The following is a 12,105-nucleotide window of genomic DNA, read 5'->3' on the forward strand; positions in this document are numbered from 1 at the left end:
CCCTGAAAGCACCTGATCTCGTCCGATCTCAGAAGTTAAGCAGGGTCGGGCCTGGTTAGTACCTGGATGGGAGACCGCCTGGGAATACTGGTTAGTACCTGGATGGGAGACCGCCTGGGAATACCAGGTGCTGTAGGCTTTTTTTTTTCAGAGTGGTTTGCTTGCTTGTACTGAAGCTGAGCGAAGAAAGCTAAGAGGCCCAAAACCAGTGCTCCTAGAGCCTATGGCCATACCACCCTGAAAGCACCTGATCTCGTCCGATCTCAGAAGTTAAGCAGGGTCGGGCCTGGTTAGTACCTGGATGGGAGACCGCCTGGGAATACCAGGTGCTGTAGGCTTTTTTTTTTCAGAGTGGTTTGCTTGCTTGTACTGAAGCTGAGCGAAGAAAGCTAAGAGGCCCAAAACCAGTGCTCCTAGAGCCTACGGCCATACCACCCTGAAAGCACCTGATCTCGTCCAATCTCAGAAGTTAAGCAGGGTCGGGCCTGGTTAGTACCTGGATGGGAGACCGCCTGGGAATACCAGGTGCTGTAGGCTTTTTTTTTTCAGAGTGGTTTGCTTGCTTGTACTGAAGCTGAGCGAAGAAAGCTAAGAGGCCCAAAACCAGTGCTCCTAGAGCCTACGGCCATACCACCCTGAAAGCACCTGATCTCGTCTGATCTCAGAAGTTAAGCAGGGTCGGGCCTGGTTAGTACCTGGATGGGAGACCGCCTGGGAATACCAGGTGCTGTAGGCTTTTTTTTTTCAGAGTGGTTTGCTTGCTTGTACTGAAGCTGAGCGAAGAAAGCTAAGAGGCCCAAAACCAGTGCTCCTAGAGCCTACGGCCATACCACCCTGAAAGCACCTGATCTCGTCCGATCTCAGAAGTTAAGCAGGGTCGGGCCTGGTTAGTACCTGGATGGGAGACCGCCTGGGAATACCAGGTGCTGTAGGCTTTTTTTTTTCAGAGTGGTTTGCTTGCTTGTACTGAAGCTGAGCGAAGAAAGCTAAGAGGCCCAAAACCAGTGCTCCTAGAGCCTACGGCCATACCACCCTGAAAGCACCTGATCTCGTCCGATCTCAGAAGTTAAGCAGGGTCGGGCCTGGTTAGTACCTGGATGGGAGACCGCCTGGGAATACCAGGTGCTGTAGTCTTTTTTTTTTCAGAGTGGTTTGCTTGCTTGTACTGAAGCTGAGCGAAGAAAGCTAAGAGGCCCAAAACCAGTGCTCCTAGAGCCTACGGCCATACCACCCTGAAAGCACCTGATCTCGTCCAATCTCAGAAGTTAAGCAGGGTCGGGCCTGGTTAGTACCTGGATGGGAGACCGCCTGGGAATACCAGGTGCTGTAGGCTTTTTTTTTTCAGAGTGGTTTGCTTGCTTGTACTGAAGCTGAGCGAAGAAAGCTAAGAGGCCCAAAACCAGTGCTCCTAGAGCCTACGGCCATACCACCCTGAAAGCACCTGATCTCGTCCGATCTCAGAAGTTAAGCAGGGTCGGGCCTGGTTAGTACCTGGATGGGAGACCGCCTGGGAATACCAGGTGCTGTAGGCTTTTTTTTTTCAGAGTGGTTTGCTTGCTTGTACTGAAGCTGAGCGAAGAAAGCTAAGAGGCCCAAAACCAGTGCTCCTAGAGCCTACGGCCATACCACCCTGAAAGCACCTGATCTCGTCCGATCTCAGAAGTTAAGCAGGGTCGGGCCTGGTTAGTACCTGGATGGGAGACCGCCTGGGAATACCAGGTGCTGTAGTTTTTTTTTTTTCAGAGTGGTTTGCTTGCTTGTACTGAAGCTGAGCGAAGAAAGCTAAGAGGCCCAAAACCAGTGCTCCTAGAGCCTACGGCCATACCACCCTGAAAGCACCTGATCTCGTCCGATCTCAGAAGTTAAGCAGGGTCGGGCCTGGTTAGTACCTGGATGGGAGACCGCCTGGGAATACCAGGTGCTGTAGGCTTTTTTTTTTCAGAGTGGTTTGCTTGCTTGTACTGAAGCTGAGCGAAGAAAGCTAAGAGGCCCAAAACCAGTGCTCCTAGAGCCTACGGCCATACCACCCTGAAAGCACCTGATCTCGTCCGATCTCAGAAGTTAAGCAGGGTCGGGCCTGGTTAGTACCTGGATGGGAGACCGCCTGGGAATACCAGGTGCTGTAGGCTTTTTTTTTTCAGAGTGGTTTGCTTGCTTGTACTGAAGCTGAGCGAAGAAAGCTAAGAGGCCCAAAACCAGTGCTCCTAGAGCCTACGGCCATACCACCCTGAAAGCACCTGATCTCGTCCGATCTCAGAAGTTAAGCAGGGTCGGGCCTGGTTAGTACCTGGATGGGAGACCGCCTGGGAATACCAGGTGCTGTAGGCTTTTTTTTTTCAGAGTGGTTTGCTTGCTTGTACTGAAGCTGAGCGAAGAAAGCTAAGAGGCCCAAAACCAGTGCTCCTAGAGCCTACGGCCATACCACCCTGAAAGCACCTGATCTCGTCCGATCTCAGAAGTTAAGCAGGGTCGGGCCTGGTTAGTACCTGGATGGGAGACCGCCTGGGAATACCAGGTGCTGTAGGCTTTTTTTTTTCAGAGTGGTTTGCTTGCTTGTACTGAAGCTGAGCGAAGAAAGCTAAGAGGCCCAAAACCAGTGCTCCTAGAGCCTACGGCCATACCACCCTGAAAGCACCTGATCTCGTCCGATCTCAGAAGTTAAGCAGGGTCGGGCCTGGTTAGTACCTGGATGGGAGACCGCCTGGGAATACCAGGTGCTGTAGGCTTTTTTTTTCAGAGTGGTTTGCTTGCTTGTACTGAAGCTGAGCGAAGAAAGCTAAGAGGCCCAAAACCAGTGCTCCTAGAGCCTACGGCCATACCACCCTGAAAGCACCTGATCTCGTCCGATCTCAGAAGTTAAGCAGGGTCGGGCCTGGTTAGTACCTGGATGGGAGACCGCCTGGGAATACCAGGTGCTGTAGGCTTTTTTTTTTCAGAGTGGTTTGCTTGCTTGTACTGAAGCTGAGCGAAGAAAGCTAAGAGGCCCAAAACCAGTGCTCCTAGAGCCTACGGCCATACCACCCTGAAAGCACCTGATCTCGTCCGATCTCAGAAGTTAAGCAGGGTCGGGCCTGGTTAGTACCTGGATGGGAGACCGCCTGGGAATACCAGGTGCTGTAGGCTTTTTTTTTTCAGAGTGGTTTGCTTGCTTGTACTGAAGCTGAGCGAAGAAAGCTAAGAGGCCCAAAACCAGTGCTCCTAGAGCCTACGGCCATACCACCCTGAAAGCACCTGATCTCGTCCGATCTCAGAAGTTAAGCAGGGTCGGGCCTGGTTAGTACCTGGATGGGAGACCGCCTGGGAATACCAGGTGCTGTAGGCTTTTTTTTTTCAGAGTGGTTTGCTTGCTTGTACTGAAGCTGAGCGAAGAAAGCTAAGAGGCCCAAAACCAGTGCTCCTAGAGCCTACGGCCATACCACCCTGAAAGCACCTGATCTCGTCCGATCTCAGAAGTTAAGCAGGGTCGGGCCTGGTTAGTACCTGGATGGGAGACCGCCTGGGAATACCAGGTGCTGTAGGCTTTTTTTTTTCAGAGTGGTTTGCTTGCTTGTACTGAAGCTGAGCGAAGAAAGCTAAGAGGCCCAAAACCAGTGCTCCTAGAGCCTACGGCCATACCACCCTGAAAGCACCTGATCTCGTCCGATCTCAGAAGTTAAGCAGGGTCGGGCCTGGTTAGTACCTGGATGGGAGACCGCCTGGGAATACCAGGTGCTGTAGGCTTTTTTTTTTCAGAGTGGTTTGCTTGCTTGTACTGAAGCTGAGCGAAGAAAGCTAAGAGGCCCAAAACCAGTGCTCCTAGAGCCTACGGCCATACCACCCTGAAAGCACCTGATCTCGTCCGATCTCAGAAGTTAAGCAGGGTCGGGCCTGGTTAGTACCTGGATGGGAGACCGCCTGGGAATACCAGGTGCTGTAGGCTTTTTTTTTTCAGAGTGGTTTGCTTGCTTGTACTGAAGCTGAGCGAAGAAAGCTAAGAGGCCCAAAACCAGTGCTCCTAGAGCCTACGGCCATACCACCCTGAAAGCACCTGATCTCGTCCGATCTCAGAAGTTAAGCAGGGTCGGGCCTGGTTAGTACCTGGATGGGAGACCGCCTGGGAATACCAGGTGCTGTAGACTTTTTTTTTTCAGAGTAGTTTGCTTGCTACTGAAGCTGAGCGAAGAAAGCTAAGAGGCCCAAAACCAGTGCTCCTAGAGCCTACGGCCATACCACCCTGAAAGCACCTGATCTCGTCCGATCTCAGAAGTTAAGCAGGGTCGGGCCTGGTTAGTACCTGGATGGGAGACCGCCTGGGAATACCAGGTGCTGTAGGCTTTTTTTTTTCAGAGTGGTTTGCTTGCTTGTACTGAAGCTGAGCGAAGAAAGCTAAGAGGCCCAAAACCAGTGCTCCTAGAGCCTACGGCCATACCACCCTGAAAGCACCTGATCTCGTCCGATCTCAGAAGTTAAGCAGGGTCGGGCCTGGTTAGTACCTGGATGGGAGACCGCCTGGGAATACCAGGTGCTGTAGGCTTTTTTTTTTTCAGAGTGGTTTGCTTGCTTGTACTGAAGCTGAGCGAAGAAAGCTAAGAGGCCCAAAACCAGTGCTCCTAGAGCCTACGGCCATACCACCCTGAAAGCACCTGATCTCGTCCGATCTCAGAAGTTAAGCAGGGTCGGGCCTGGTTAGTACCTGGATGGGAGACCGCCTGGGAATACCAGGTGCTGTAGGCTTTTTTTTTTTCAGAGTGGTTTGCTTGCTTGTACTGAAGCTGAGCGAAGAAAGCTAAGAGGCCCAAAACCAGTGCTCCTAGAGCCTACGGCCATACCACCCTGAAAGCACCTGATCTCGTCCGATCTCAGAAGTTAAGCAGGGTCGGGCCTGGTTAGTACCTGGATGGGAGACCGCCTGGGAATACCAGGTGCTGTAGGCTTTTTTTTTTCAGAGTGGTTTGCTTGCTTGTACTGAAGCTGAGCGAAGAAAGCTAAGAGGCCCAAAACCAGTGCTCCTAGAGCCTACGGCCATACCACCCTGAAAGCACCTGATCTCGTCCGATCTCAGAAGTTAAGCAGGGTCGGGCCTGGTTAGTACCTGGATGGGAGACCGCCTGGGAATACCAGGTGCTGTAGGCTTTTTTTTTTCAGAGTGGTTTGCTTGCTTGTACTGAAGCTGAGCGAAGAAAGCTAAGAGGCCCAAAACCAGTGCTCCTAGAGCCTACGGCCATACCACCCTGAAAGCACCTGATCTCGTCCGATCTCAGAAGTTAAGCAGGGTCGGGCCTGGTTAGTACCTGGATGGGAGACCGCCTGGGAATACCAGGTGCTGTAGGCTTTTTTTTTTCAGAGTGGTTTGCTTGCTTGTACTGAAGCTGAGCGAAGAAAGCTAAGAGGCCCAAAACCAGTGCTCCTAGAGCCTACGGCCATACCACCCTGAAAGCACCTGATCTCGTCCGATCTCAGAAGTTAAGCAGGGTCGGGCCTGGTTAGTACCTGGATGGGAGACCGCCTGGGAATACCAGGTGCTGTAGGCTTTTTTTTTTCAGAGTGGTTTGCTTGCTTGTACTGAAGCTGAGCGAAGAAAGCTAAGAGGCCCAAAACCAGTGCTCCTAGAGCCTACGGCCATACCACCCTGAAAGCACCTGATCTCGTCCGATCTCAGAAGTTAAGCAGGGTCGGGCCTGGTTAGTACCTGGATGGGAGACCGCCTGGGAATACCAGGTGCTGTAGGCTTTTTTTTTTCAGAGTGGTTTGCTTGCTTGTACTGAAGCTGAGCGAAGAAAGCTAAGAGGCCCAAAACCAGTGCTCCTAGAGCCTACGGCCATACCACCCTGAAAGCACCTGATCTCGTCCGATCTCAGAAGTTAAGCAGGGTCGGGCCTGGTTAGTACCTGGATGGGAGACCGCCTGGGAATACCAGGTGCTGTAGGCTTTTTTTTTTCAGAGTGGTTTGCTTGCTTGTACTGAAGCTGAGCGAAGAAAGCTAAGAGGCCCAAAACCAGTGCTCCTAGAGCCTACGGCCATACCACCCTGAAAGCACCTGATCTCGTCCGATCTCAGAAGTTAAGCAGGGTCGGGCCTGGTTAGTACCTGGATGGGAGACCGCCTGGGAATACCAGGTGCTGTAGGCTTTTTTTTTTCAGAGTGGTTTGCTTGCTTGTACTGAAGCTGAGCGAAGAAAGCTAAGAGGCCCAAAACCAGTGCTCCTAGAGCCTACGGCCATACCACCCTGAAAGCACCTGATCTCGTCCGATCTCAGAAGTTAAGCAGGGTCAGGCCTGGTTAGTACCTGGATGGGAGACCGCCTGGGAATACCAGGTGCTGTAGGCTTTTTTTTTTCAGAGTGGTTTGCTTGCTTGTACTGAAGCTGAGCGAAGAAAGCTAAGAGGCCCAAAACCAGTGCTCCTAGAGCCTACGGCCATACCACCCTGAAAGCACCTGATCTCGTCCGATCTCAGAAGTTAAGCAGGGTCGGGCCTGGTTAGTACCTGGATGGGAGACCGCCTGGGAATACCAGGTGCTGTAGGCTTTTTTTTTTCAGAGTGGTTTGCTTGCTTGTACTGAAGCTGAGCGAAGAAAGCTAAGAGGCCCAAAACCAGTGCTCCTAGAGCCTACGGCCATACCACCCTGAAAGCACCTGATCTCGTCCGATCTCAGAAGTTAAGCAGGGTCGGGCCTGGTTAGTATCTGGATGGGAGACCGCCTGGGAATACCAGGTGCTGTAGGCTTTTTTTTTTCAGAGTGGTTTGCTTGCTTGTATTGAAGCTGAGCGAAGAAAGCTAAGAGGCCCAAAACCAGTGCTCCTAGAGCCTACGGCCATACCACCCTGAAAGCACCTGATCTCGTCCGATCTCAGAAGTTAAGCAGGGTCGGGCCTGGTTAGTACCTGGATGGGAGACCGCCTGGGAATACCAGGTGCTGTAGGCTTTTTTTTTTCAGAGTGGTTTGCTTGCTTGTACTGAAGCTGAGCGAAGAAAGCTAAGAGGCCCAAAACCAGTGCTCCTAGAGCCTACGGCCATACCACCCTGAAAGCACCTGATCTCGTCCGATCTCAGAAGTTAAGCAGGGTCGGGCCTGGTTAGTACCTGGATGGGAGACCGCCTGGGAATACCAGGTGCTGTAGGCTTTTTTTTTTCAGAGTGGTTTGCTTGCTTGTACTGAAGCTGAGCGAAGAAAGCTAAGAGGCCCAAAACCAGTGCTCCTAGAGCCTACGGCCATACCACCCTGAAAGCACCTGATCTCGTCCGATCTCAGAAGTTAAGCAGGGTCGGGCCTGGTTAGTACCTGGATGGGAGACCGCCTGGGAATACCAGGTGCTGTAGGCTTTTTTTTTTCAGAGTGGTTTGCTTGCTTGTACTGAAGCTGAGCGAAGAAAGCTAAGAGGCCCAAAACCAGTGCTCCTAGAGCCTACGGCCATACCACCCTGAAAGCACCTGATCTCGTCCGATCTCAGAAGTTAAGCAGGGTCGGGCCTGGTTAGTACCTGGATGGGAGACCGCCTGGGAATACCAGGTGCTGTAGGCTTTTTTTTTTCAGAGTGGTTTGCTTGCTTGTACTGAAGCTGAGCGAAGAAAGCTAAGAGGCCCAAAACCAGTGCTCCTAGAGCCTACGGCCATACCACCCTGAAAGCACCTGATCTCGTCCGATCTCAGAAGTTAAGCAGGGTCGGGCCTGGTTAGTACCTGGATGGGAGACCGCCTGGGAATACCAGGTGCTGTAGGCTTTTTTTTTTCAGAGTGGTTTGCTTGCTTGTACTGAAGCTGAGCGAAGAAAGCTAAGAGGCCCAAAACCAGTGCTCCTAGAGCCTACGGCCATACCACCCTGAAAGCACCTGATCTCGTCCGATCTCAGAAGTTAAGCAGGGTCGGGCCTGGTTAGTACCTGGATGGGAGACCGCCTGGGAATACCAGGTGCTGTAGGCTTTTTTTTTTCAGAGTGGTTTGCTTGCTTGTACTGAAGCTGAGCGAAGAAAGCTAAGAGGCCCAAAACCAGTGCTCCTAGAGCCTACGGCCATACCACCCTGAAAGCACCTGATCTCGTCCGATCTCAGAAGTTAAGCAGGGTCGGGCCTGGTTAGTACCTGGATGGGAGACCGCCTGGGAATACCAGGTGCTGTAGGCTTTTTTTTTTCAGAGTGGTTTGCTTGCTTGTACTGAAGCTGAGCGAAGAAAGCTAAGAGGCCCAAAACCAGTGCTCCTAGAGCCTACGGCCATACCACCCTGAAAGCACCTGATCTCGTCCGATCTCAGAAGTTAAGCAGGGTCGGGCCTGGTTAGTACCTGGATGGGAGACCGCCTGGGAATACCAGGTGCTGTAGGCTTTTTTTTTTCAGAGTGGTTTGCTTGCTTGTACTGAAGCTGAGCGAAGAAAGCTAAGAGGCCCAAAACCAGTGCTCCTAGAGCCTACGGCCATACCACCCTGAAAGCACCTGATCTCGTCCGATCTCAGAAGTTAAGCAGGGTCGGGCCTGGTTAGTACCTGGATGGGAGACCGCCTGGGAATACCAGGTGCTGTAGGCTTTTTTTTTTCAGAGTGGTTTGCTTGCTTGTACTGAAGCTGAGCGAAGAAAGCTAAGAGGCCCAAAACCAGTGCTCCTAGAGCCTACGGCCATACCACCCTGAAAGCACCTGATCTCGTCCGATCTCAGAAGTTAAGCAGGGTCGGGCCTGGTTAGTACCTGGATGGGAGACCGCCTGGGAATACCAGGTGCTGTAGGCTTTTTTTTTTCAGAGTGGTTTGCTTGCTTGTACTGAAGCTGAGCGAAGAAAGCTAAGAGGCCCAAAACCAGTGCTCCTAGAGCCTACGGCCATACCACCCTGAAAGCACCTGATCTCGTCCGATCTCAGAAGTTAAGCAGGGTCGGGCCTGGTTAGTACCTGGATGGGAGACCGCCTGGGAATACCAGGTGCTGTAGGCTTTTTTTTTTCAGAGTGGTTTGCTTGCTTGTACTGAAGCTGAGCGAAGAAAGCTAAGAGGCCCAAAACCAGTGCTCCTAGAGCCTACGGCCATACCACCCTGAAAGCACCTGATCTCGTCCGATCTCAGAAGTTAAGCAGGGTCGGGCCTGGTTAGTACCTGGATGGGAGACCGCCTGGGAATACCAGGTGCTGTAGGCTTTTTTTTTTCAGAGTGGTTTGCTTGCTTGTACTGAAGCTGAGCGAAGAAAGCTAAGAGGCCCAAAACCAGTGCTCCTAGAGCCTACGGCCATACCACCCTGAAAGCACCTGATCTCGTCCGATCTCAGAAGTTAAGCAGGGTCGGGCCTGGTTAGTACCTGGATGGGAGACCGCCTGGGAATACCAGGTGCTGTAGGCTTTTTTTTTTCAGAGTGGTTTGCTTGCTTGTACTGAAGCTGAGCGAAGAAAGCTAAGAGGCCCAAAACCAGTGCTCCTAGAGCCTACGGCCATACCACCCTGAAAGCACCTGATCTCGTCCGATCTCAGAAGTTAAGCAGGGTCGGGCCTGGTTAGTACCTGGATGGGAGACCGCCTGGGAATACCAGGTGCTGTAGGCTTTTTTTTTTCAGAGTGGTTTGCTTGCTTGTACTGAAGCTGAGCGAAGAAAGCTAAGAGGCCCAAAACCAGTGCTCCTAGAGCCTACGGCCATACCACCCTGAAAGCACCTGATCTCGTCCGATCTCAGAAGTTAAGCAGGGTCGGGCCTGGTTAGTACCTGGATGGGAGACCGCCTGGGAATACCAGGTGCTGTAGGCTTTTTTTTTTCAGAGTGGTTTGCTTGCTTGTACTGAAGCTGAGCGAAGAAAGCTAAGAGGCCCAAAACCAGTGCTCCTAGAGCCTACGGCCATACCACCCTGAAAGCACCTGATCTCGTCCGATCTCAGAAGTTAAGCAGGGTCGGGCCTGGTTAGTACCTGGATGGGAGACCGCCTGGGAATACCAGGTGCTGTAGGCTTTTTTTTTTCAGAGTGGTTTGCTTGCTTGTACTGAAGCTGAGCGAAGAAAGCTAAGAGGCCCAAAACCAGTGCTCCTAGAGCCTACGGCCATACCACCCTGAAAGCACCTGATCTCGTCCGATCTCAGAAGTTAAGCAGGGTCGGGCCTGGTTAGTACCTGGATGGGAGACCGCCTGGGAATACCAGGTGCTGTAGGCTTTTTTTTTTCAGAGTGGTTTGCTTGCTTGTACTGAAGCTGAGCGAAGAAAGCTAAGAGGCCCAAAACCAGTGCTCCTAGAGCCTACGGCCATACCACCCTGAAAGCACCTGATCTCGTCCGATCTCAGAAGTTAAGCAGGGTCGGGCCTGGTTAGTACCTGGATGGGAGACCGCCTGGGAATACCAGGTGCTGTAGGCTTTTTTTTTTCAGAGTGGTTTGCTTGCTTGTACTGAAGCTGAGCGAAGAAAGCTAAGAGGCCCAAAACCAGTGCTCCTAGAGCCTACGGCCATACCACCCTGAAAGCACCTGATCTCGTCCGATCTCAGAAGTTAAGCAGGGTCGGGCCTGGTTAGTACCTGGATGGGAGACCGCCTGGGAATACCAGGTGCTGTAGGCTTTTTTTTTTCAGAGTGGTTTGCTTGCTTGTACTGAAGCTGAGCGAAGAAAGCTAAGAGGCCCAAAACCAGTGCTCCTAGAGCCTACGGCCATACCACCCTGAAAGCACCTGATCTCGTCCGATCTCAGAAGTTAAGCAGGGTCGGGCCTGGTTAGTACCTGGATGGGAGACCGCCTGGGAATACCAGGTGCTGTAGGCTTTTTTTTTTCAGAGTGGTTTGCTTGCTTGTACTGAAGCTGAGCGAAGAAAGCTAAGAGGCCCAAAACCAGTGCTCCTAGAGCCTACGGCCATACCACCCTGAAAGCACCTGATCTCGTCCGATCTCAGAAGTTAAGCAGGGTCGGGCCTGGTTAGTACCTGGATGGGAGACCGCCTGGGAATACCAGGTGCTGTAGGCTTTTTTTTTTCAGAGTGGTTTGCTTGCTTGTACTGAAGCTGAGCGAAGAAAGCTAAGAGGCCCAAAACCAGTGCTCCTAGAGCCTACGGCCATACCACCCTGAAAGCACCTGATCTCGTCCGATCTCAGAAGTTAAGCAGGGTCGGGCCTGGTTAGTACCTGGATGGGAGACCGCCTGGGAATACCAGGTGCTGTAGGCTTTTTTTTTTCAGAGTGGTTTGCTTGCTTGTACTGAAGCTGAGCGAAGAAAGCTAAGAGGCCCAAAACCAGTGCTCCTAGAGCCTACGGCCATACCACCCTGAAAGCACCTGATCTCGTCCGATCTCAGAAGTTAAGCAGGGTCGGGCCTGGTTAGTACCTGGATGGGAGACCGCCTGGGAATACCAGGTGCTGTAGGCTTTTTTTTTTCAGAGTGGTTTGCTTGCTTGTACTGAAGCTGAGCGAAGAAAGCTAAGAGGCCCAAAACCAGTGCTCCTAGAGCCTACGGCCATACCACCCTGAAAGCACCTGATCTCGTCCGATCTCAGAAGTTAAGCAGGGTCGGGCCTGGTTAGTACCTGGATGGGAGACCGCCTGGGAATACCAGGTGCTGTAGGCTTTTTTTTTTCAGAGTGGTTTGCTTGCTTGTACTGAAGCTGAGCGAAGAAAGCTAAGAGGCCCAAAACCAGTGCTCCTAGAGCCTACGGCCATACCACCCTGAAAGCACCTGATCTCGTCCGATCTCAGAAGTTAAGCAGGGTCGGGCCTGGTTAGTACCTGGATGGGAGACCGCCTGGGAATACCAGGTGCTGTAGGCTTTTTTTTTTCAGAGTGGTTTGCTTGCTTGTACTGAAGCTGAGCGAAGAAAGCTAAGAGGCCCAAAACCAGTGCTCCTAGAGCCTACGGCCATACCACCCTGAAAGCACCTGATCTCGTCCGATCTCAGAAGTTAAGCAGGGTCGGGCCTGGTTAGTACCTGGATGGGAGACCGCCTGGGAATACCAGGTGCTGTAGGCTTTTTTTTTTCAGAGTGGTTTGCTTGCTTGTACTGAAGCTGAGCGAAGAAAGCTAAGAGGCCCAAAACCAGTGCTCCTAGAGCCTACGGCCATACCACCCTGAAAGCACCTGATCTCGTCCGATCTCAGAAGTTAAGCAGGGTCGGGCCTGGTTAGTACCTGGATGGGAGACCGCCTGGGAATACCAGGTGCTGTAGGCTTTTTTTTTTCAGAGTGGTTTGCTTGCTT

General features: G+C 52.2%; 60 non-coding genes and 1 pseudogene across 60 annotated transcripts; all 61 read left to right on the forward strand.

Moving 5' to 3' along the window:
* The window catches only part of LOC147662383 (5S ribosomal RNA), a 117-nt pseudogene extending 13 nt beyond the window's left edge, over positions 1-104 (forward strand).
* Positions 105-219: 115 nt separating this feature from the next.
* On the forward strand, positions 220-338 carry LOC147662384 (5S ribosomal RNA). The gene has a single exon (XR_015305725.1). It is a non-coding gene; the product is annotated as a 5S ribosomal RNA (ribosomal RNA).
* An 80-nt stretch (positions 339-418) lies between these two features.
* On the forward strand, positions 419-537 carry LOC147662385 (5S ribosomal RNA). The gene has a single exon (XR_015305766.1). It is a non-coding gene; the product is annotated as a 5S ribosomal RNA (ribosomal RNA).
* An 80-nt stretch (positions 538-617) lies between these two features.
* Positions 618-736, forward strand: LOC147662386 (5S ribosomal RNA). The gene has a single exon (XR_015305731.1). It is a non-coding gene; the product is annotated as a 5S ribosomal RNA (ribosomal RNA).
* Positions 737-816: 80 nt separating this feature from the next.
* Positions 817-935, forward strand: LOC147662387 (5S ribosomal RNA). Its single transcript, XR_015305563.1, has one exon. It is a non-coding gene; the product is annotated as a 5S ribosomal RNA (ribosomal RNA).
* An 80-nt stretch (positions 936-1,015) lies between these two features.
* Positions 1,016-1,134, forward strand: LOC147662388 (5S ribosomal RNA). Its single transcript, XR_015305746.1, has one exon. It is a non-coding gene; the product is annotated as a 5S ribosomal RNA (ribosomal RNA).
* An 80-nt stretch (positions 1,135-1,214) lies between these two features.
* LOC147662389 (5S ribosomal RNA) lies at positions 1,215-1,333 on the forward strand. Its single transcript, XR_015305768.1, has one exon. It is a non-coding gene; the product is annotated as a 5S ribosomal RNA (ribosomal RNA).
* An 80-nt stretch (positions 1,334-1,413) lies between these two features.
* Positions 1,414-1,532, forward strand: LOC147662390 (5S ribosomal RNA). Its single transcript, XR_015305564.1, has one exon. It is a non-coding gene; the product is annotated as a 5S ribosomal RNA (ribosomal RNA).
* An 80-nt stretch (positions 1,533-1,612) lies between these two features.
* LOC147662391 (5S ribosomal RNA) lies at positions 1,613-1,731 on the forward strand. Its single transcript, XR_015305765.1, has one exon. It is a non-coding gene; the product is annotated as a 5S ribosomal RNA (ribosomal RNA).
* An 80-nt stretch (positions 1,732-1,811) lies between these two features.
* Positions 1,812-1,930, forward strand: LOC147662392 (5S ribosomal RNA). Its single transcript, XR_015305565.1, has one exon. It is a non-coding gene; the product is annotated as a 5S ribosomal RNA (ribosomal RNA).
* Positions 1,931-2,010: 80 nt separating this feature from the next.
* Positions 2,011-2,129, forward strand: LOC147662393 (5S ribosomal RNA). Its single transcript, XR_015305566.1, has one exon. It is a non-coding gene; the product is annotated as a 5S ribosomal RNA (ribosomal RNA).
* An 80-nt stretch (positions 2,130-2,209) lies between these two features.
* On the forward strand, positions 2,210-2,328 carry LOC147662394 (5S ribosomal RNA). Its single transcript, XR_015305567.1, has one exon. It is a non-coding gene; the product is annotated as a 5S ribosomal RNA (ribosomal RNA).
* Positions 2,329-2,408: 80 nt separating this feature from the next.
* On the forward strand, positions 2,409-2,527 carry LOC147662395 (5S ribosomal RNA). The gene has a single exon (XR_015305568.1). It is a non-coding gene; the product is annotated as a 5S ribosomal RNA (ribosomal RNA).
* An 80-nt stretch (positions 2,528-2,607) lies between these two features.
* On the forward strand, positions 2,608-2,726 carry LOC147662396 (5S ribosomal RNA). The gene has a single exon (XR_015305569.1). It is a non-coding gene; the product is annotated as a 5S ribosomal RNA (ribosomal RNA).
* Positions 2,727-2,805: 79 nt separating this feature from the next.
* Positions 2,806-2,924, forward strand: LOC147662397 (5S ribosomal RNA). Its single transcript, XR_015305570.1, has one exon. It is a non-coding gene; the product is annotated as a 5S ribosomal RNA (ribosomal RNA).
* An 80-nt stretch (positions 2,925-3,004) lies between these two features.
* LOC147662398 (5S ribosomal RNA) lies at positions 3,005-3,123 on the forward strand. The gene has a single exon (XR_015305571.1). It is a non-coding gene; the product is annotated as a 5S ribosomal RNA (ribosomal RNA).
* Positions 3,124-3,203: 80 nt separating this feature from the next.
* LOC147662399 (5S ribosomal RNA) lies at positions 3,204-3,322 on the forward strand. The gene has a single exon (XR_015305572.1). It is a non-coding gene; the product is annotated as a 5S ribosomal RNA (ribosomal RNA).
* Positions 3,323-3,402: 80 nt separating this feature from the next.
* On the forward strand, positions 3,403-3,521 carry LOC147662400 (5S ribosomal RNA). The gene has a single exon (XR_015305574.1). It is a non-coding gene; the product is annotated as a 5S ribosomal RNA (ribosomal RNA).
* An 80-nt stretch (positions 3,522-3,601) lies between these two features.
* On the forward strand, positions 3,602-3,720 carry LOC147662401 (5S ribosomal RNA). Its single transcript, XR_015305575.1, has one exon. It is a non-coding gene; the product is annotated as a 5S ribosomal RNA (ribosomal RNA).
* An 80-nt stretch (positions 3,721-3,800) lies between these two features.
* On the forward strand, positions 3,801-3,919 carry LOC147662402 (5S ribosomal RNA). Its single transcript, XR_015305576.1, has one exon. It is a non-coding gene; the product is annotated as a 5S ribosomal RNA (ribosomal RNA).
* An 80-nt stretch (positions 3,920-3,999) lies between these two features.
* Positions 4,000-4,118, forward strand: LOC147662403 (5S ribosomal RNA). Its single transcript, XR_015305742.1, has one exon. It is a non-coding gene; the product is annotated as a 5S ribosomal RNA (ribosomal RNA).
* Positions 4,119-4,195: 77 nt separating this feature from the next.
* On the forward strand, positions 4,196-4,314 carry LOC147662404 (5S ribosomal RNA). The gene has a single exon (XR_015305577.1). It is a non-coding gene; the product is annotated as a 5S ribosomal RNA (ribosomal RNA).
* Positions 4,315-4,394: 80 nt separating this feature from the next.
* LOC147662405 (5S ribosomal RNA) lies at positions 4,395-4,513 on the forward strand. Its single transcript, XR_015305578.1, has one exon. It is a non-coding gene; the product is annotated as a 5S ribosomal RNA (ribosomal RNA).
* An 81-nt stretch (positions 4,514-4,594) lies between these two features.
* Positions 4,595-4,713, forward strand: LOC147662406 (5S ribosomal RNA). Its single transcript, XR_015305579.1, has one exon. It is a non-coding gene; the product is annotated as a 5S ribosomal RNA (ribosomal RNA).
* An 81-nt stretch (positions 4,714-4,794) lies between these two features.
* On the forward strand, positions 4,795-4,913 carry LOC147662407 (5S ribosomal RNA). Its single transcript, XR_015305580.1, has one exon. It is a non-coding gene; the product is annotated as a 5S ribosomal RNA (ribosomal RNA).
* An 80-nt stretch (positions 4,914-4,993) lies between these two features.
* LOC147662408 (5S ribosomal RNA) lies at positions 4,994-5,112 on the forward strand. The gene has a single exon (XR_015305581.1). It is a non-coding gene; the product is annotated as a 5S ribosomal RNA (ribosomal RNA).
* Positions 5,113-5,192: 80 nt separating this feature from the next.
* On the forward strand, positions 5,193-5,311 carry LOC147662409 (5S ribosomal RNA). Its single transcript, XR_015305582.1, has one exon. It is a non-coding gene; the product is annotated as a 5S ribosomal RNA (ribosomal RNA).
* Positions 5,312-5,391: 80 nt separating this feature from the next.
* LOC147662410 (5S ribosomal RNA) lies at positions 5,392-5,510 on the forward strand. The gene has a single exon (XR_015305583.1). It is a non-coding gene; the product is annotated as a 5S ribosomal RNA (ribosomal RNA).
* Positions 5,511-5,590: 80 nt separating this feature from the next.
* On the forward strand, positions 5,591-5,709 carry LOC147662411 (5S ribosomal RNA). The gene has a single exon (XR_015305585.1). It is a non-coding gene; the product is annotated as a 5S ribosomal RNA (ribosomal RNA).
* An 80-nt stretch (positions 5,710-5,789) lies between these two features.
* On the forward strand, positions 5,790-5,908 carry LOC147662412 (5S ribosomal RNA). Its single transcript, XR_015305586.1, has one exon. It is a non-coding gene; the product is annotated as a 5S ribosomal RNA (ribosomal RNA).
* An 80-nt stretch (positions 5,909-5,988) lies between these two features.
* Positions 5,989-6,107, forward strand: LOC147662413 (5S ribosomal RNA). The gene has a single exon (XR_015305587.1). It is a non-coding gene; the product is annotated as a 5S ribosomal RNA (ribosomal RNA).
* Positions 6,108-6,187: 80 nt separating this feature from the next.
* Positions 6,188-6,306, forward strand: LOC147662414 (5S ribosomal RNA). The gene has a single exon (XR_015305757.1). It is a non-coding gene; the product is annotated as a 5S ribosomal RNA (ribosomal RNA).
* Positions 6,307-6,386: 80 nt separating this feature from the next.
* Positions 6,387-6,505, forward strand: LOC147662415 (5S ribosomal RNA). The gene has a single exon (XR_015305588.1). It is a non-coding gene; the product is annotated as a 5S ribosomal RNA (ribosomal RNA).
* An 80-nt stretch (positions 6,506-6,585) lies between these two features.
* LOC147662416 (5S ribosomal RNA) lies at positions 6,586-6,704 on the forward strand. Its single transcript, XR_015305735.1, has one exon. It is a non-coding gene; the product is annotated as a 5S ribosomal RNA (ribosomal RNA).
* Positions 6,705-6,784: 80 nt separating this feature from the next.
* On the forward strand, positions 6,785-6,903 carry LOC147662417 (5S ribosomal RNA). The gene has a single exon (XR_015305589.1). It is a non-coding gene; the product is annotated as a 5S ribosomal RNA (ribosomal RNA).
* An 80-nt stretch (positions 6,904-6,983) lies between these two features.
* LOC147662418 (5S ribosomal RNA) lies at positions 6,984-7,102 on the forward strand. Its single transcript, XR_015305590.1, has one exon. It is a non-coding gene; the product is annotated as a 5S ribosomal RNA (ribosomal RNA).
* Positions 7,103-7,182: 80 nt separating this feature from the next.
* On the forward strand, positions 7,183-7,301 carry LOC147662419 (5S ribosomal RNA). The gene has a single exon (XR_015305591.1). It is a non-coding gene; the product is annotated as a 5S ribosomal RNA (ribosomal RNA).
* Positions 7,302-7,381: 80 nt separating this feature from the next.
* LOC147662420 (5S ribosomal RNA) lies at positions 7,382-7,500 on the forward strand. The gene has a single exon (XR_015305592.1). It is a non-coding gene; the product is annotated as a 5S ribosomal RNA (ribosomal RNA).
* An 80-nt stretch (positions 7,501-7,580) lies between these two features.
* Positions 7,581-7,699, forward strand: LOC147662421 (5S ribosomal RNA). Its single transcript, XR_015305593.1, has one exon. It is a non-coding gene; the product is annotated as a 5S ribosomal RNA (ribosomal RNA).
* Positions 7,700-7,779: 80 nt separating this feature from the next.
* LOC147662422 (5S ribosomal RNA) lies at positions 7,780-7,898 on the forward strand. The gene has a single exon (XR_015305594.1). It is a non-coding gene; the product is annotated as a 5S ribosomal RNA (ribosomal RNA).
* Positions 7,899-7,978: 80 nt separating this feature from the next.
* LOC147662423 (5S ribosomal RNA) lies at positions 7,979-8,097 on the forward strand. Its single transcript, XR_015305596.1, has one exon. It is a non-coding gene; the product is annotated as a 5S ribosomal RNA (ribosomal RNA).
* An 80-nt stretch (positions 8,098-8,177) lies between these two features.
* LOC147662424 (5S ribosomal RNA) lies at positions 8,178-8,296 on the forward strand. The gene has a single exon (XR_015305597.1). It is a non-coding gene; the product is annotated as a 5S ribosomal RNA (ribosomal RNA).
* An 80-nt stretch (positions 8,297-8,376) lies between these two features.
* On the forward strand, positions 8,377-8,495 carry LOC147662425 (5S ribosomal RNA). The gene has a single exon (XR_015305598.1). It is a non-coding gene; the product is annotated as a 5S ribosomal RNA (ribosomal RNA).
* An 80-nt stretch (positions 8,496-8,575) lies between these two features.
* On the forward strand, positions 8,576-8,694 carry LOC147662426 (5S ribosomal RNA). The gene has a single exon (XR_015305599.1). It is a non-coding gene; the product is annotated as a 5S ribosomal RNA (ribosomal RNA).
* Positions 8,695-8,774: 80 nt separating this feature from the next.
* LOC147662427 (5S ribosomal RNA) lies at positions 8,775-8,893 on the forward strand. The gene has a single exon (XR_015305600.1). It is a non-coding gene; the product is annotated as a 5S ribosomal RNA (ribosomal RNA).
* An 80-nt stretch (positions 8,894-8,973) lies between these two features.
* LOC147662428 (5S ribosomal RNA) lies at positions 8,974-9,092 on the forward strand. Its single transcript, XR_015305601.1, has one exon. It is a non-coding gene; the product is annotated as a 5S ribosomal RNA (ribosomal RNA).
* Positions 9,093-9,172: 80 nt separating this feature from the next.
* Positions 9,173-9,291, forward strand: LOC147662429 (5S ribosomal RNA). Its single transcript, XR_015305602.1, has one exon. It is a non-coding gene; the product is annotated as a 5S ribosomal RNA (ribosomal RNA).
* An 80-nt stretch (positions 9,292-9,371) lies between these two features.
* Positions 9,372-9,490, forward strand: LOC147662430 (5S ribosomal RNA). Its single transcript, XR_015305603.1, has one exon. It is a non-coding gene; the product is annotated as a 5S ribosomal RNA (ribosomal RNA).
* Positions 9,491-9,570: 80 nt separating this feature from the next.
* LOC147662431 (5S ribosomal RNA) lies at positions 9,571-9,689 on the forward strand. Its single transcript, XR_015305604.1, has one exon. It is a non-coding gene; the product is annotated as a 5S ribosomal RNA (ribosomal RNA).
* Positions 9,690-9,769: 80 nt separating this feature from the next.
* LOC147662432 (5S ribosomal RNA) lies at positions 9,770-9,888 on the forward strand. The gene has a single exon (XR_015305605.1). It is a non-coding gene; the product is annotated as a 5S ribosomal RNA (ribosomal RNA).
* An 80-nt stretch (positions 9,889-9,968) lies between these two features.
* Positions 9,969-10,087, forward strand: LOC147662433 (5S ribosomal RNA). Its single transcript, XR_015305607.1, has one exon. It is a non-coding gene; the product is annotated as a 5S ribosomal RNA (ribosomal RNA).
* An 80-nt stretch (positions 10,088-10,167) lies between these two features.
* LOC147662434 (5S ribosomal RNA) lies at positions 10,168-10,286 on the forward strand. The gene has a single exon (XR_015305608.1). It is a non-coding gene; the product is annotated as a 5S ribosomal RNA (ribosomal RNA).
* An 80-nt stretch (positions 10,287-10,366) lies between these two features.
* Positions 10,367-10,485, forward strand: LOC147662435 (5S ribosomal RNA). The gene has a single exon (XR_015305609.1). It is a non-coding gene; the product is annotated as a 5S ribosomal RNA (ribosomal RNA).
* Positions 10,486-10,565: 80 nt separating this feature from the next.
* On the forward strand, positions 10,566-10,684 carry LOC147662436 (5S ribosomal RNA). Its single transcript, XR_015305610.1, has one exon. It is a non-coding gene; the product is annotated as a 5S ribosomal RNA (ribosomal RNA).
* An 80-nt stretch (positions 10,685-10,764) lies between these two features.
* LOC147662437 (5S ribosomal RNA) lies at positions 10,765-10,883 on the forward strand. Its single transcript, XR_015305611.1, has one exon. It is a non-coding gene; the product is annotated as a 5S ribosomal RNA (ribosomal RNA).
* Positions 10,884-10,963: 80 nt separating this feature from the next.
* LOC147662438 (5S ribosomal RNA) lies at positions 10,964-11,082 on the forward strand. The gene has a single exon (XR_015305612.1). It is a non-coding gene; the product is annotated as a 5S ribosomal RNA (ribosomal RNA).
* Positions 11,083-11,162: 80 nt separating this feature from the next.
* LOC147662439 (5S ribosomal RNA) lies at positions 11,163-11,281 on the forward strand. The gene has a single exon (XR_015305613.1). It is a non-coding gene; the product is annotated as a 5S ribosomal RNA (ribosomal RNA).
* An 80-nt stretch (positions 11,282-11,361) lies between these two features.
* LOC147662440 (5S ribosomal RNA) lies at positions 11,362-11,480 on the forward strand. Its single transcript, XR_015305614.1, has one exon. It is a non-coding gene; the product is annotated as a 5S ribosomal RNA (ribosomal RNA).
* An 80-nt stretch (positions 11,481-11,560) lies between these two features.
* Positions 11,561-11,679, forward strand: LOC147662441 (5S ribosomal RNA). The gene has a single exon (XR_015305615.1). It is a non-coding gene; the product is annotated as a 5S ribosomal RNA (ribosomal RNA).
* An 80-nt stretch (positions 11,680-11,759) lies between these two features.
* Positions 11,760-11,878, forward strand: LOC147662442 (5S ribosomal RNA). Its single transcript, XR_015305616.1, has one exon. It is a non-coding gene; the product is annotated as a 5S ribosomal RNA (ribosomal RNA).
* An 80-nt stretch (positions 11,879-11,958) lies between these two features.
* Positions 11,959-12,077, forward strand: LOC147662443 (5S ribosomal RNA). Its single transcript, XR_015305618.1, has one exon. It is a non-coding gene; the product is annotated as a 5S ribosomal RNA (ribosomal RNA).
* Positions 12,078-12,105: the final 28 nt, after the last annotated feature.

This window comes from Lissotriton vulgaris, unplaced genomic scaffold (genome assembly GCF_964263255.1).
Source record: "Lissotriton vulgaris unplaced genomic scaffold, aLisVul1.2 SCAFFOLD_10889, whole genome shotgun sequence".
NCBI lineage: Eukaryota > Metazoa > Chordata > Amphibia > Caudata > Salamandridae > Lissotriton > Lissotriton vulgaris.